This window comes from Callospermophilus lateralis (genome assembly GCF_048772815.1).
Source record: "Callospermophilus lateralis isolate mCalLat2 chromosome 11 unlocalized genomic scaffold, mCalLat2.hap1 SUPER_11_unloc_2, whole genome shotgun sequence".
Taxonomy (NCBI): domain Eukaryota; kingdom Metazoa; phylum Chordata; class Mammalia; order Rodentia; family Sciuridae; genus Callospermophilus; species Callospermophilus lateralis.
Window position 1 is genome coordinate 1,023,915 of NW_027510154.1, and position 17,386 is coordinate 1,041,300.

The following is a 17,386-nucleotide window of genomic DNA, read 5'->3' on the forward strand; positions in this document are numbered from 1 at the left end:
ATTTTTTAACAATGATTATTTCAGGATTGTATATGTGACTCATTTCAAGCCAACAAATCTCAAAGAGCTAGGTGCTGGGACTTTCTAGAAAATGTTCTCTTTATTTTTTTTCTCTAGAAATAGGTGTGTGGATATCTGAAATTGATAGTCTTTTAGAACACCTTGGGAAGAACTTGAATGGAAAAAGTCAATCAGAAGAGGACATAACCCTAGAATTACAAGAATGGAAATAAAGTTTGTTTTTTTGTTGTTGTTGTTTTGTTTTTGGTTTTTTTTGGTTTTGTTTTGTTTTTACTAATGATGCCTGAAGCTCAACCATCAACACTTTCTATAATTTGAGACCAGAAACCATTTTTTAAATGCTACTTTAGACTTTGACTTCGATTTTCTGTTACTTCTACACAAACAATATTTTGCAAGTTATTTAAACTCTATTGGCTGCTTTTACCTCAGAATGGAAGTATAAACTGTCCAGTCTTCATTGAACTCATTAATGCATTAATTCATGTAAAAATATGAAAAACTCTTAAGTGTAATAACTGGCACATAGAGAAAGCTTATCACGACAGTTGTCACAGTCCTTTAGCATTGCAATGAAAGCATAGAGTCTTTCTCTATTTCCAGTAATTTATTGTATAATTTGAGATGGAATTCTATCAGAACTCCTCTCACAATAACTTTTCTATTACTGAAGCATTATCTTTTGGATACAGGATTTTAAACATATCACTGCTCTTTCCAAAACCAGGCCCAGGCATAGCTGTAGTGTGAACATCAAGACAGTCTGATTTCTGTTTTCCATTCTGAAATTTACCTAGTCAGCACCTCCAAACTCGATCTATAGGACATTTGTTTTTTCTGCTGTCCAACAAAAGTTAGAACTTGGCTGCTTAATTTTGGAGACTAACAAGTCTGAATTGCTAAGAATTGGAAATTTTGTGTTACACTTTGACAGTGTGATGTCACTGACAGTTCACCTTAATTAAAATCCTGGTTCCCCTGAGACTCCAAATATCGTTCAGCATTTAGAACTCACAACATCACTGGTTCAGCTTTCAGGTACTGCTTCCAACTGCTTTTCAGTTTGCTCTCAAAAGAGAAAGATGCTCCTCATGTTTCCTGGTCTCTTTGAAGGCATTTAATTTGGAGGTCCCAATCTTTCTTCAAGTTATTTCACTTTATGGTTTCCTTAACACCATTTCCTCTTTGCTTTCTACTTGCTTCTCTGATCATCAGTTAACCTTTTATATAAAATCACATTTAGCTCCCTACCTGGAAAGGTTTCTGTGCTGTAGACTTTTACTCTAAAGCTGTATGTTTTACTCCTTAATCTCATTCCTATTAGCTGCTAGGTGCTAGACCTTGGTCAACATCCATAGTTTTCAGTTGTTTCAGAAGCAAAATTGCCAGTAACTAGAACAAGATAAGTCTTGATTGTATTCTAGAATGACTTTTTTTTAGAACTTATTTTTCAAATTCATTCCAGTCTATTATTCGTGAATCATTGATAAAATATGTCCCTCCTATCTGATATTATTTTTAATTAAAATATTAGTTTCTCATCTAGATCATAGTATTGAAATTTTTAATAACCCCAAAGCTGCTTGTTTAGTACCTAGCATCAATTCTGTGTAATTCAATCACACTTGTCTTTTATGTAAAAATGTAAATTTGACTTTGTCCTCAACAGTATCTCAGATGTTCTTGTGAACTGCCTCTCCCAACACCTCCAGGTTCATCTCTCGCTAAGGACTCGTGTTTATGCTGCCTCTGTAAGATAGCAGTTTCCTAAGAGATAGTGCTGCTCCATATTCTGCTATGGATTCATGCTGTTGTTGATGTTAGAAATATCCTTTTTGCCTACTTCAAAGACTGGATCAGTAGCTCCTCTTACAGAAACTCACTTCCTATATGTTCAGAATGTCTTGGTTCCTGTCTATCCTTCCCCTACTGTGTCTTCCACCAGTCACCTACAGACTGATTCAGCTTTACTTTCTTTTGGAATCTCAGAAATACTATAGATCTTGGTTTATAATACATACTTAATACGTGTCTCTTGTGTAAGTTAATAAAGGAACAAATGTGTCTGGCTAAAAAAGTAGTTTCAATCAATTGATGTTAGAAGTTTTCAATGAAGCCTGAGATTCCTTGACTTAGCCTAAAGGCTCAATGTTCCACCCTGTCAATAATTGTGACAGCAGCACTCTTTTGCTGTCTGTTGCAGAAATCAAAAGAGAATCTTCAAATCAAAAGTGTCTTGAGAACTCTTAAGGGCAATGGCAAAATAGTACAACAAAATTGATTACTAGCATATTGGTAATCCTGACACTTTAAGCCTGCTAAGTTTACAGAAGAGTGCACAATTCTACTTTTATTTCTCACAAAGAGAATATACTTTCCTAAGAGCAAAAATTAAACTGACATCATATGCAGAAAATTTGTTTGAATACATTTAGAGATTGTTATTGTAGTTCACATGACCTGGAACTAGGTGACATTAATACTGATTATCACACAGAATCAAAGGCATGATGATACATATGGATTTACCACACTTGCAAAATTGTTTCGCATTCCCTTGAGTGCTAGGCCCCATGTTGTAAATGTGTGATACCAGTAACCCTGGAGTCTGAGATAGGAGAATTGCAGGTTTGAGGCCAGCCTGGGCAACTTTACAAGACCTTCTGCAACTTAGTGAGATCCTGTCTCAAAATAAAAAACAAAAAAGTCTGGCTTAGTTCATGTGCCTTCTGATCCAAATTCTCCCAATTCATCAGTGACATCAGTTTCTTCTTCTATAAAACAGGAAATTTTGGAATAGATTCTTCTATGCAGATAAATATTATGACTACTGACAGAGATAGATTGTTTTTATAGTTCCTGAAATCAAACACTGTTGAATGGCCCAATCTTCACATATGATCAAGTTATCATTTCACATCAAAGGTTTCTGTATGAAGATTGGAACGTGTGATTTGGTTTACAGCTGCAATATAGCAATCATTCTCAGGATGATTTTTATTTTAATATTAGAAAAAAACTTAAAAAGTTAGGTATCACTTTCAAAGCTCACTAAAAATAAATAAATATTTGTTTTTATAACTATTTATGTTTATTAGTAATTTATCATTTATAGAATAATGTTTTATTGACCACTTTGAAAATTTCAGAGTAGCACACAGATGAAAAGGAAGAAATATTATATCATTAAACTATAATTTCCATGCATACTATATGGAACGTTGAATTTAACCAAGAACTTGCACGATTAATTCAGATAGCTGGAGGCATTCCTGTTACTTATAAAAGAAAAAAATGTTTTTTTTTTTATGACTTTTTTATGACAAAAGTAGAACTAAGTATGCCATTTATTTCCAAATAAATGTGATGGGTCTTAACTAATTTAGGACTTCAGTATTTATCTTGAAGCTTCTGCCTCTATACTGAAGTTTTTTTTTTCTTTTTAATATCTCAGTGATTATGTCATTAAATGGAAATTTTCACATATAGTATTTTTAGAAAAGCTTTCAGGTTGTAAAATATATATATATAAATATATAAATATATAATATAAATATATAAAATATATATATATATATAAAATATAGTAGAGATTAAAAGACAAAAAAGGAATTAAAAGTCCAAGGGAGAATGAGTCCTAGCTAGCTGAGTTTACTTAGGAATGTATTTTATGACCCAGCTGTGGAGACAGGAAAAAAAAAAAAAACTAACAAAAATCCAGGGCAGCAGTAGCTGATGCTCTGGGATGAATATTAAAACAGTGAATTTGATTCATATTTGATTTAAAAGGTAGATTAAAAATTTGGTGAGGGGCAATTTTGCCTAGTAGAATTGAAAATTATTAATGAGTGCTATTTAAAATAATAATACAAATAAAAAAGAAAACTGTGAGAAGATAAATTTCAATAAATTTAGCAGCTGGCTAGAAGTCCATCAGGCAATTCAGAGTCCTGAATGTGTGCTAGGCCTGAGATTGGGCTCAAGTTGTCCTCTCCTTTCCTGAGCATTGACCTGGGGCCACATTCAGGCAAAGGCTGCCATGACTCTGATATTTTGGCTAGCAGTATATATGGCTTTGAAGTTATAGAAAGCAGTTTGGCCTATTCCATAAATCTTACCCCATGGAGGACCTCTTACTCAAACAAATTTATATTTCCTTCAAACCATCCACCCCCACTGCTATCATGATTTCCTTCATGACCCCTTTTGTAGAGAGTGCTCTTTTCCTTACAGGGGAGTTGTACCTGGAGTGTGGCTTCCTTTTCCTCTTCAATATCCCTGCACTAGGCTGGCACTTGTTTATTAGAGGATTATGTTAGCATGGAATACTTTACATGTAGTGCTCCTTTTGTTTTTCTTCTTTAATCTGACATATTTAATAACCAGAAGTGCATACCCTATGATCTAGAAGTAATCAATAGCTAAGTCCTTGTGGTCCCCAGCCATTAGCATTTCCTTCTTCAGAAAGGTAACTTTATAGGCTCAGGACTTCTTTTTTTTCTTTTTCTTTTTCTGTAAGAGTAAAAGAAATTGAAGTTAAAAAGTGAAGGACCAGGTATTGTTAAATTCCTCTGCTACACCCTGAGGCAGTTAAGACAACGCCCGACTAGGCTATTTTGCTGATTCATAGCCTAGAGCATACAGGGCCCGAACCAATCAGTTTGAATGTGTACCTGCTTAGGAATAACCAATCACCCCTGCCCAATCTGTTCCCGCTAATAAATGTACAAATCATGTCTCAGATTTGTTGTTCAATTTTCCCGTGCCTCATGCTGATTTGTTCTGATGTATGCAAAGCCCCCGCCCTCCCCAAGAAGTGTACTTAAGCTCTGCTCAACCCCTGCTTGGGGCTCTTGGCTGCTCACCCTTCTTGAGTGGGCCGGGAGCCCCAGCGCGCTGGAATGGATCCCCAATAAACCCCCTTCTGCAATTGCATGAGTCAGTCTCTTGGTGGTCTCTTCCTCCGACGTTTCGCCAGACCCTTACATTTGGTGCGTTGGCCGGGAACTGCGCATCGCCGGACAGGGAGACCCCAACGGACTCCTTTTAGGGGGTAAATAAGTAAGGCGCCTCTTCTTCTTCTTCTTCCTCCTCTTCTTCTCCTTCTTCTCTTTCTTGTTTTTCCTTTGCGATCGCTCAGGGCTTGGTTTTTGGCTCAGTGGAGTGTGTGAGCTCTCAGAGCTTTTCTGGTTTTTCGGTTTGGGTTGGCAGGGTGGCTGCCAGCGGAGAGCGTAAGTTCTCCCTGGTGGTGGTGGACAGACGTGTCCTGAAGCCACAGGCCACGTTCTCCAAGGGACGCCTTGGAGGACTCGGGGAGGGACGGAAGAGCCCTCATCTGGTAAAGGGACGGAAGTGCCCTTAGAGGGACGGAGGCGCCCTCGTCAGGTGTTCTGCTGCCAACCCGTCTGGCTTTGCCGGCTATTCTTTTTTTTTCAGGTTAAGTTGACTGTCTGTCTTTAATTTTTGCTTCTGAACTTGTGTTAAACGTTTACTGTGTGTCTGTGTCACGTTTGTATTGTCTCTGTTTGAGCAACATCCAGTATGGGACAAAACCATACCACGCCTCTGTCCCTGACTCTTGAACATTGGACTGACGTCCATTCAAGGGCCCAGAATCTTTCTTTTTCAGTGAAACACCAGACCTGGCAGACACTCTTGCACTTCAGAATGGCCCACCCTCGGAGTTAAATGGCCCCCGGGAGGGTCCTTCTACCTCCCTCTAATCTGCAAAGTCAGGGATATTGTCTTTCAGCAGGGGCCGCGTGGCCATCCAGATCAACAGCCATATATTTTAACCTTGCAGGACCTCTGTGAATTTCCTCCCACGTGGGTGAAGCCTTTTCTTGTCCCAGCTGTAATTCCAACCCCCTCCCCCACGATCCAATCACTCAAACCTTCCGCTCCTCCCCCTGGTCCCTTCATTCTCCCTGAGTCACAGGACTCTTCTCCCCCTCCTTATCCTCTACCCATGCTCCCAAACCCCCAACCCATCCTAGATGACCCTCCCGCCGCTGACTCGGTTACCCCGCCGCTAGAGGTAATTGGGTCAGACCCAAGCCCTTCCAGGGATTTCCCCGTGGCAGCGGCAATGGCAGCAGCGGCAGCAGCCCCTCCCCCACCGGAGGAACCTGAACCAGCTAAAGGAACCTGCAGGCGGCGGATAATGGAGAACTCGGAAGCCCTGGTGATGCTTCCTCTTCGTCCTTATGGGCCCACGATAGATGATGGGCGCGGGGGAGAAATGCAGGCTTACCAATACTGGCCTTTCTCCTCCTCAGATCTGTACAACTGAAAAAATAACAATCCCCCTTTTTCTGAGGACCCCAGCCGACTTACAGGTTTAGTCGAGTCGCTGATGTTCTCACACCAGCCCACTTGGGATGACTGCCAACAGCTTCTGGGGACTCTCTTCGCAACAGAGGAATGGGAGAGAATCCTCTTGGAAGCCCGAAAGAATATTCTTGGACCAGATGGGAGACCAACTCAACTCCCTAACATCATAGAAGCTGGCTTCCCCTTAAACCGACCCAACTGGGACCCTAACACCTTTAAAGGTAGGGAGCATCTGTCCACTTATCGCCGGGCTCTTGTAGTGTGTTTTTGAGCGGCCGCTAGGCGGCCAACTAATTTGGCCAAGGTAAGAGAGATAATTCAGGGACCCAATGAATCTCCCTCCATGTTTCTGGAGAGAATTATGGAAGCATATAGGAGATACACTCCCTTTAATCCTCAGGCAGAGGACCAAAAGGCATCTGTTGCAATGGCTTTTATTGGGCAGGCTGCCCTAGATATTAAGAAAAAGTTACAATGTTTAGATGGACTACAAGATATGACCTTAAGAGATTTAGTCAGAGAGGCTGAGAAAATATATTATAAGAGAGAAACTGAGGAAGAGAAGGAACAGAGGAGGGAGAAAGAAAGGAAACGCAAGGAAGATGAGAGAAACATAAGGCAGACTAAAGCATTGGCTAAGGTCCTGGTCACAGCCGCAGACAGGCCAGAAGTTAGAAAGCAGGGAGACAGGAAGGGATACCTGGGCCCACGCCAAAGGCTGTCCCTGGTCTCAGATCAATGTGCCTACTGTAAAAAAAAAAAAAAAAAGGACACTGGGCCAAGGAGGGCCCAAAAAGAGGCAATCACGTCAGCCCACCATGCTGACTCTAGAAGATGATTAGGAAAGTCAGTCCTCGGATCCCCTCCCTGAGCTCAGGGTAACTTTTGAGGTGGAGGGGACCCCAGTGAACTTTGAAGTAGATACAGGAGCCGTATATTCAGCCCTCAAGGCCCCACTGGGCCCTCTATCTAATAAAAGATCCTTAGTTCAAGGGGCTAATGGCAGTAAATATCGGGCTTGGACAACAAAGAGGACTATGGACCTAGGAAGGGGAAAAGTTCACCACTCTTTCCTAGTAATCCCAGAATGCCCAGCCCCATTAATGGGCAGGGACCTACTCACCAAGCTCAGGGCTAAAATAACCTTTAACCCCGATGGTCCCCAAGTGGAGTTTCTAAACCCTTCAGTAAAGACCCCCATAGTCACGGCTCTGACTATGTCAGTAGAAGATAAACATCAACTCTTCACGGCCCCTGGGACCGATCAAACAGGTAGACTACCCCAGAGATGGATAAAAGATTATCCTAATGCCTGGGCAGAAACTTCTGGGTTAGGTCTAGCCATAAAACAACCTCCAGTAGTAGTAGAATTAAAAGCCTCTGCCTCTCCAATCAGTGTTAAACAATACCCTCTAAGCAAAGAAGCTAGGGATGGGATAAGACCCCATATTCAGAAATACCTGGCTTTTGGGGTCCTAAGGCCCTGTCAATCGGCCTGGAATACCCCCCTGTTACCAGTAAGAAAGCCAGGAATTGGGGACTACCGTCCTGTTCAAGACTTAAGAGAGATCAACAACAGAGTGCAGGACATTCACCACACGGTGCCTAATCCATATAATTTGCTTAGCACTCCGAATCCGAAGCAGAAATGGTACACTGGGCTGGACTTAAAAGATGCTTTCTTCTGCTTGCCCCTGCATAAGGACAGTCAGTTGTTGTTTGCTTTCGAATGGATAGACCCAGAAATAGGAACATCTGGCCAACTAACCTGGACTAGACTCCCACAGGGGTTCAAAAACTCCCCCACTCTCTTTGATGAAGCTCTCCACAGGGACCTCAACGACTTCAGAACTGCACACCCCGAAGTCACCCTACTCCAATATGTGGATGATCTGCTGCTGGCAGCCAACACCAAGGAGAACTGTGAGTCTGGGACCCAAGCACTATTATCCGAGCTTGCTCAGCTCGGATACAGGGCTTCTGCCAAAAAGGCCCAAATTTGTCAACAAGAAGTAATCTTCCTGGGATATTCACTTAGGGGTGGCAAACGATGGCTTACTGAACCCAGAAAACGAACTGTTGTGCAGATACCGCCCTCATCTGATAAGAGACAGCTCAGAGAGTTTCTTGGGACTGCCGGCTTTTGTAGGTTATGGATTCCTGGGTTTGTGTCTTTGGCTGCCCCTTTATACCCGCTGATAAAGGGGAATGCCCAATTCCAATGGACCCCTGAACACCAACAGGCTTTTGATAATATCAAAAAGGTGCTGCTATCCGCCCCAGCCTTAGCTCTCCCAGATGTAGAAAAACCCTTCACTCTCTACATCGAGGAAAAGAAAGGAATAGCACGGGGAGTGCTCACTCAGACTTTGGGACCTTGGAAAAGGCTGGTAGCATACTTATCAAAAAATTGGACCCAGTGGCTAGCGGGTGGCACCATTGCCTAAGGGCTATAGCAGCAGCAGCCCTTCTAACAAAGGATGCTGATAAGTTAACACTGGGGCAGAAGCTAACCATCATAGCCCCCCATGCCCTGGAGAGCATCATCCGTCAGCCTCCAGACAGGTGGCTATCAAACTCCAGAATAACCCATTACCAGAGCCTCTTGCTTGACAAGGACAGAATAACGCTGGGACCCCCTGCTCCACTCATCCCGGCTACACTGCTGCCAGAAGAATCATCAGGACCCGTCGCTCATGATTGTCAACACATACTGGCAGAGGAGACCAATGTACGATGAGACTTAAAGGATCAGCCACTGCTCCGCCCTGAGGTCGTATGGTTTATGGATGGGAGCAGCTTCCTCCAAGACGGTAAGCGGCAGGCTGGAGCAGCAGTAGTTAGCAAAACTAATGTTATCTGGTCTTCTGGTCTTCCAGAAGGAACATCAGCTCAAAAAGCAGAGCTAATTGCCCTTACAAAAGCGTTGGAGCTAGCATCAGGCAAAAGAGCCACCATATACACTGATAGCCACTATGCATTCGCCACTGCTCATGTGCATGGGGCTACTTACCAGCAAAGGGGGCTATTAACCTCCCCTGGGAAGGAAATAAAAAACAAAGATGAGATCCTCCACCTTCTCTCGGCAGTAAAAGGCCCTAAAGAACTAGCTATAGTGCACTGTCGGGGCACCAGAAGGGGAATGACCCCGTGGCAGTTGGAAACAGACGGGCAGATGAGGAAGCTAAGCTGGCAGCCCTAAACGGAGTGACCCTGTTAACTGTTTCCACGCTGGGGGAACAACAACCAGGAAACTTGGCTGCGCGGGAACATTCAGGCAACTTATGGCCTGAGGACATGGACACCGAACTCCGGGATCCTACAGAGCCAAGTTCACAATTCCAAAAAGCCCAACTTTACATCAAAGATGCTCACCAGCTTACCCATTTAGGCTCAAAGAAGTTACAGGCACTCTTGAAGGACAAAAGAAAGGACTTATTGTTGACTGGCTCACAAAGAAAAAAAAATAGCTGAGCAGGTGACCAGAGCTTGTCAAGTCTGCCAATTAGTTAATGCATACCCATCCAAGCTTCCTGTAGGAAAGCGCTTATGAGGGACCAGACCCAGACAGTTCTGGGAAGTGGACTTTACTGAAATCAAGCCAGCAAGGTATGGACTTAAGTATCTCCTAGTCTTTGTAGATACTTTTTCAGGATGGGTCGAAGCCTTCCCCAAGAAGAAAGAAACTGCTCAGATGGTGGTCAAAAAGATTCTGGAAGACATCTTTCCAAGATTTGGACTGCCTAAGGTAATGGGCTCCGATAACAGACCGGCATTTGTGGCCCAGGTAAGTCAGGGATTGGCCAGGACCCTGGGGATAATTGGAAGTTACATTGTGCCTATAGACCCCAGAGCTCAGGACAGGTAGAAAGGATGAATAAAACCATCAAAGAGACCTTAACGAAATTAAGCTTGGAGACCGGCATAAAAGATTGGACTATGCTCCTACCTTATGCACTGTTTCGTGCAAGAAATACCCCCTCCATCTCTTTGTGTAACCTTACCCCCTATGAAATTCTCTATGGTGCCCCTCCTCCAATCAGGGACTTGACCCCAACCCTGAGACTTAACGATTCCTTTCACACCCCCTTGCTTAACAGACTTAAAGCCCTTGAACACACCCAGCGATACCTGTGGAAACAGTTGGCCACTGCTTATCAGCCCGGAGACAAGGGAACCCCACACCGATATCAAGTGGGAGACTTCGTCTTCGTGAGACGACAGACATCAGGTGTCATCCCTGGAACCCCGCTGGAAAGGACCATACCAGGTGCTGCTTATAACACCTACAGCGGTGAAAGTAGATGGGATCACTCCCTGGATCCATGCCTTCCATCTCAAGCCTGTGCCCTGTCCAGACTCCAGCTGGAAACTGGAACAGACTGGTAACCCTCTCAAGTTGTGTGTCTGTCGTGTGGGTAGGGCTATGGATTCTTCCCCTGACCACCTGCGGCCCTAATCCCCATCAGCCTGTTCAACAACACTGGCAGATTATAAATCCCACTGGACAAGTAGTATGGTCTATTTCACATATAGCCCCCCTATGGACTTGGTGGCTATCTCTCCATCCGGACATTTGTCAACTGGCCATAGGCCTCTCTGACTGGGACCTCCCTGACATAGAGGACCCCACACAGATCCCGTTTGACCCCAAGCCAGGGCAACATTCCCCACACCATATGTATCATGGATGTCATTGCCCCTATCATAGGTGTAGACTAGCCAGTCTTGATTATTATGTGTGCCCAGCTGATTTCCGAAGCCGCAAACAGGTCCGAATCTGTGGAGGGACCAATGACTTCAATTGCAAATCTTGGGGTTGTGAACAAACGGGAGCTGCATGGTGGAAACCAAACTCCCCAGACAGCATGATTCAGGTAGGGCGAAATGACACCTGGATACACCCTAGGAACTGTTTAACTAGCCGAGTGTCAAACACTCGCTGTGGAAAAAAATATTCTATGTAACCCCCTCAATATAACTTTCATCTCCAAAGCAAGGGGCTACCTCAGGACAACATGGCTTACAAGAAATAACTGGGGAATGCTGTTCTATGTTTATGGCCCCACTTATGACTTTGGTCTCTGGTTCACCAGACTTAAGCAGGAAGAAAATCCCACAATAGGGCCCAATCCCCTCAAGCCAGGAATTAAACCCCTCTTCTATCTCAATCCTCCAGGTTTCGGAGTATAGCTGACTCCTCCCCCTGGGAATTAATTAAAGGAACCTTCGCGGTACTGAATTCCACACAGCCAGACCTCACCCAATCCTGCTGGCTATGCCTCTCTGCCGCGCCCCCTTATTATGAAGGAATAGCAGTTAATGGGACTTATGCTGTGAAGACGCAGAGTTCCACCTGTAGTTGGGGCAAAAATCCAAAGTTAACTCTCCCAGAAGTAACCAGGACAGGTTTATGTCTAGGGTCCCCACCCAAAAGTAAACAGCACATATGCACCCAGATAGGAGAAATCAATGTCACGCAGGGCTTTCTAGTCCCTGAGAAAGGAACCTGGTGGGCGTGTGACTCAGAATTAACTCCTTGCATTTCAGTCCAGGTGTTTGACAGCTCAGTAAATAATTGTGTGATGGTGCAAGTACTCCCCAGGGTGCTTTTTCATGATGCAGAATCATTTGAAGGTCTAGTAGGGGGACAAATAACCCGTTTCCACCAGGAACCAGTGTCCCTCACTCTAGCCATATTGTTGGGGATAGGAGCTGCTGCAGGAGTAGGTATGGGAGCAGCTGCTATGATCTGGGGGTCACAACAAATGGCCCAGTTATAAACAGTGATAGATCAGGGCTTGAAAACATTAGAGACTTCTATCACAGTCTTGCAAGAATCTTTAACCTCTCTCTCTGAGGTTGTTTTGCAGAACAGGCGGGGGTTAGATCTTCTCTTTATGAGGGAAGGAGGCCTCTGTGTAGCACCAAGGGAAGAATGTTGTTTTTATACTGACCATACTGGAGTTGTAAAAAAATCTATGAGTAAATTAAGAAAACGCCTTGAAGAGTGCCAAAGAAAAAGGGAAACTCAACAAGGGTGGTTTGAGTCTTGGTTTGCCCAGTCCCGCTGGTTAACTACACTCCTATCAGCCCTAGCCAGACCCTTGATCATTCTTATGCTGTTACTGACTGTGGATCCCTGTGTGCTTAACCGCATAGTTTCTTTCCTCCAGGCTCAGATAGGACAAGTGTAACTCATGGTAATCAGGCAGCAATATGCTCCACTGGCAGAAATGGAAAATGAGACCCCTCAATAATTATGATCTATCACTTTTAAGATTAAAAGTAGTTGGAAAAAGGAGTGGGGAATGTAAGAGTAAAAGAAATTGAAGTTAAAAAGTGAAGGACCAGGTATTGTTAAATTCCTCTGCTACACCCTGAGGCAGTTAAGACAACGCCCTACTAGGCTATTTTGCTGATTCATAGCCTAGAGCATACAGGGCCCGAACCAATCAGTTTGAATGTGTACCTGCTTAGGAATAACCAATCACCCCTGCCCAATCTGTTCCCGCTAATAAATGTACAAATCATGTCTCAGATTTGTTGTTCAATTTTCCCGTGCCTCATGCTGATTTGTTCTGATGTATGCAAAGCCCCCGCCCTCCCCAAGAAGTGTACTTAAGCTCTGCTCAACCCCTGCTTGGGGCTCTTGGCTGCTCACCCTTCTTGAGTGGGCCGGGAGCCCCAGCGCGCTGGAATGGATCCCCAATAAACCCCCTTCTGCAATTGCATGAGTCAGTCTCTTGGTGGTCTCTTCCTCCGACGTTTCGCCAGACCCTTACATTTCTAATGGTAAAAGGTGGGATTTTTGCATTTAAATGCAAACACAAGACTTCCCAAGTTTCAAAGTTCTGAAACCACAGAACTTCCATTTACTCTTCCAGTAACTGACACTGAAGATACATATTTAATACTAGGGGACATTTTTTAGATGTTCTCTGGTGTGTTTTTTCCTTATTTTTAAATTTTTTTCTCAGTTTTTAGTTTTAGTTTTTGTTTTTTAAATTTTAAGGAATGCATTAAGTGACCAGAGTTTCAAGCAGCTAACTGAAAATAAGACCCCAAAACAAGCAAAAGCAACAACAAGAAGCACCACCACAAGAGCAACCAAAAAACTGCTGTTAAAAACAATGTTTGAAGAACTTAAGACCATTTTAAATGAGTTTTGGGGAATTCAGAAAGTAATTCTCATCTGTAGCCCCTCTTCTTCCCTAAAATAATAGAAACACAGCAATTAATATATTAGGAGGTACTACAATATGTGAAACACAGTATAAAATATTTGATGTGTATTATTGCATTGAAAGTTAAAACTATCCTACCTCTATGACTCACACTTTTTTTTTTATAAATGTAAACACTTACATGAAGTTTTAGTCAGATTTTTTATTGCTGTGACCAAATGATCTGACAAGGACAATTTAGAGGAGGAAAAGTTTATTTGGGGGCTTATAGTTACAAAGATCTCAATCCATAGACAGTCTCCTCCATTCCTTGGGGCTCAAGGTGAGGCAGAATACCATGGACTAAGATTATGGTGGAGGAAAGTGGTTTAAGATATCATACCAAGAAGCAGAGAGAGCTCTGTTCAACAAAGACAAAATATATACCCCAGAGGCATGCCTCCAGTGACTCACCTCCTCCAGTCACACCCTACCAACATAGTTACACCCATTTAATCCATATCAGTAGATTAATTCACTGATTAAATTTAGGCTCTCATAACCCAATCATTTCATCTCTAAACCTTCTTGAATTGTCCAACACATGAGCTTTTGGTGGACACCCTGTATCTCTATACCATACCACATGATAATGCAGGTCATCTAAAGTAAGGACTTTTAACAAATGCAATGGGGGGAAACTCATTCAGCTGAAACCAAAGCCTTTGCTCATAGCCACCATAATGATCAACTATAGGGTGAAAGGAACTCTGGGTTAAATATCAAATTTGCTTTTATTTGTACAGCTTGCTACAAAAATTTGTTTGATTTGCATTTTTGTTTTAAATCAGGAATTCAGCTCTATAGAAATGCATTATTCATTGTATTTTGTTTTATAAGTAACCAAATAGTCTATTTCAGTCAAATTTAGTTTTATATTTATGGTTTTGCTTTTTTGATATTAAATGATATTTTTAAAAAATACATATATATTATAGGATTTCACATTAACTGAATATTTAGTACACAACTTTGAAATCAGTTTTGTATGCTTAACACTAAATATAAGTAATATATATTAAGACTAAGATCTTTATTTTATAGTCTTATCATTTAAAAAACTAGCTCCACTATAACCCATATTTGACATTGAGCAACATAGCAGAGGAATTGATAATTTATCAAAGTGCTAATTTCTAATGCATTTGTGTACTTCATGATTTATTTATTTGGGATTTCAAGATAAAGAATAGATGTCCTTACCAAACCAAAATAAATTCCAAAGCAATATTTGTAAAGTTAGATCAAACAATATTTAGAATAGTTAATTAATAAAACAATGTCCAGGATTCTTTGCTTCGTTTTTAGAATGAGACAGATATTATCTATAGATTTTTTGTTCATACTATGACAAATTAAGCACTGCTTCATTGTGCTGATTCTCCCATTAATTGAAAAAATTTTGTCAAATTTTATTTTTATGTCAAGTTGTTTCAGTTGTTCGTGACTTATATGTAATTTGCTTTATTGACACACTCTCACACAGGCAAACACAGAAAGTGATATGAAGCAACTGTAAAATTTATGAAAGAGATGAATCCTTATTATTTTGCTAGTATTTCATGAGGAATTTTTAATCAGAAAAAAAAAATGTTTGAACAAACATAGATTGGTTGTTTTATTCTCATTATTGTGCAGGTGTCTATGTATTCTATTTATAGTACAACTACCACATTTAATAGTTGACTAATTTAAAGTACTATATTAGGCAGTTTTTAAAATTGTCATTTAAAAATACATTCAGTTAATTTTTGCAACTCCTTTATGAGGTAATAACTTATTACATTAGACTCTATTATAACAACTTCCCTTGTTTAAACAAGTTCTCACAAGGATACTATAAAAATTACCATTTCATGCATATTTTACTGGTGAGAAAACTAAGATTTTCTCAACTTTACCAAAATCCTAAAATTATAAAAGTCATTTATGATTGGACAGCTGAGCCACTGTTATAGGTTATAGTGTGACACAACTTCTTCCTTTACATAAAATGGGTATTTGCCAATTGAAGTAGATATTTGGCAGCAACACCTTTAGCTCCATATAAATCCACCTATTATATAAAAAATTCATGCAAATTTGTAATATGTGGTCAAACACAATTTGTGGGTAGTAAACTTGAACCCATGACTGAGATAATTTTATAAATATTTAAATATGTAATATAATTTTAAATTTAACTCTTTTTGATTTGAGTTGCATTTCCATGCAAGTCTTTTTTAATTTAATATGTCTTTACCAAAACATATCTTTCAATGGCTTAAAGCATTATCCTTTCCCCATTTATTTTCTTTTTATATATTTAGTATTTTTCATAGTTTCAATTATATTTATTTTATTTCATACTTATATTTATAATATCATCAGTGTTTTTCAAATACTCCTTTATATTAGTATGTTATTAAATCTATTTTCCTAAATAGTCCTGGATAGTAAATCCATCTTTTTTCCTTACAGTTTTACTGGATAACTTTCTCTTCTCAGTATGTCATGTTTCATTCTTTCTTGACTTGGTTCCTTAATTTTGAAAGAGACACTAACGTGTTCAAAAAATTACTTGGAAGGTATATGTGTTTTTATTTACTTAACTAGATCATTTTTGGAGTACATTGACCATCTGGCCACATTTAGCATTCTTGGTTCAAAATCATGTTTCTTGCAACATAAAATGCATTGCTCCATGAATTCCTAGCATCCTTGTTGTCATGTTCCTGCAAACTCTAATGTCACTTTGGTTCTTTGTTTATAGTAAATTTCGAGACAGGGTCCAGGCTGGCTTCATACTTGCAATTCCCCTGCCTCAGCCTACCAAGTTGCTGGGATTACAGGTGTGTACCACCCACTAGGCTAATTTGTATTTCTTTAACATTTATTTTTTCTCTCTGAAATTTTGGAAAGGTTTGTCCAACTTTGCATTCTGATAACTAAAATGAAGAATAGTTTTTTTTTTTTAAATATTTATCCTGCATACTTTTTAGTGAAATTTTAAGTCTCTACCTCATATAATCAGATTCATAAAAATTATTATTAACTTTGTTCTTCCTGACTTCTTTTACCTGGAATTCTTATTCTCATATTCTCTTGCTTATAATTTCTCTTGCTCCCCCACCCCCAACATTAAAAAAGAAGAATCTCTTACACACTTTGTTCTATTTTTTAAAAAATGCCTCTTCTTTGCTTAAAGATAACTTCAAATATTAGGTATAAGAACTTATTGTATGATTATTTCATTTTTTCACATTTTTTAGTTCATTTTATTTTCCATTGTCGCTTGAATTTCTTAAATATTGGTAGAAGTGGTTTCACTGTTCTTTTGAGTATTCTGTTCCTAATGTTTTTGGTTTAAAATTAATTTTTATCTGTTTTTATGTTATAGTTTTCCTCAAATGTGTGATGATCTTTGCTCTTTGGCTCAACTTTTAAGATGAACAGTAGCATCTTTTTGTAAGATAGGCATGTGTGGTCAGAACTTGTTTACTTAGGGCAAGGGCTTCTAACAGGTGTCCTGTGAAACATGGTGTGCAGTGAAGGTGGTTCATGTTTGGTAAGAGATTGATTACCTCTCTCCCAGAAGCAGGAGTCAGAGGCCTCAGATCAATATCCTCCAGTGTGCTACACAAATTGTCTTATTATCAACATGGGTTGTCACAGGACCGAGTCACTGTTGAATATATTTATGTGATAAAATGTGATAGAAAAATTTAGGATTTTTTTACTTATAAATAACTACAACTTATTAAAGTTCCTGTTTATTATTTCTCAACTACACAATATTTGAGAAGATGTTCCACTTATGTTCTCAT

At 40.5% G+C, this 17,386-nt stretch overlaps 1 pseudogene; it reads left to right on the forward strand.

Moving 5' to 3' along the window:
• The first annotated feature begins 5,562 nt into the window (after window positions 1-5,562).
• LOC143388540 (uncharacterized) overlaps window positions 5,563-17,386 on the forward strand; it is a 90,535-nt pseudogene continuing 78,711 nt past the window's right edge.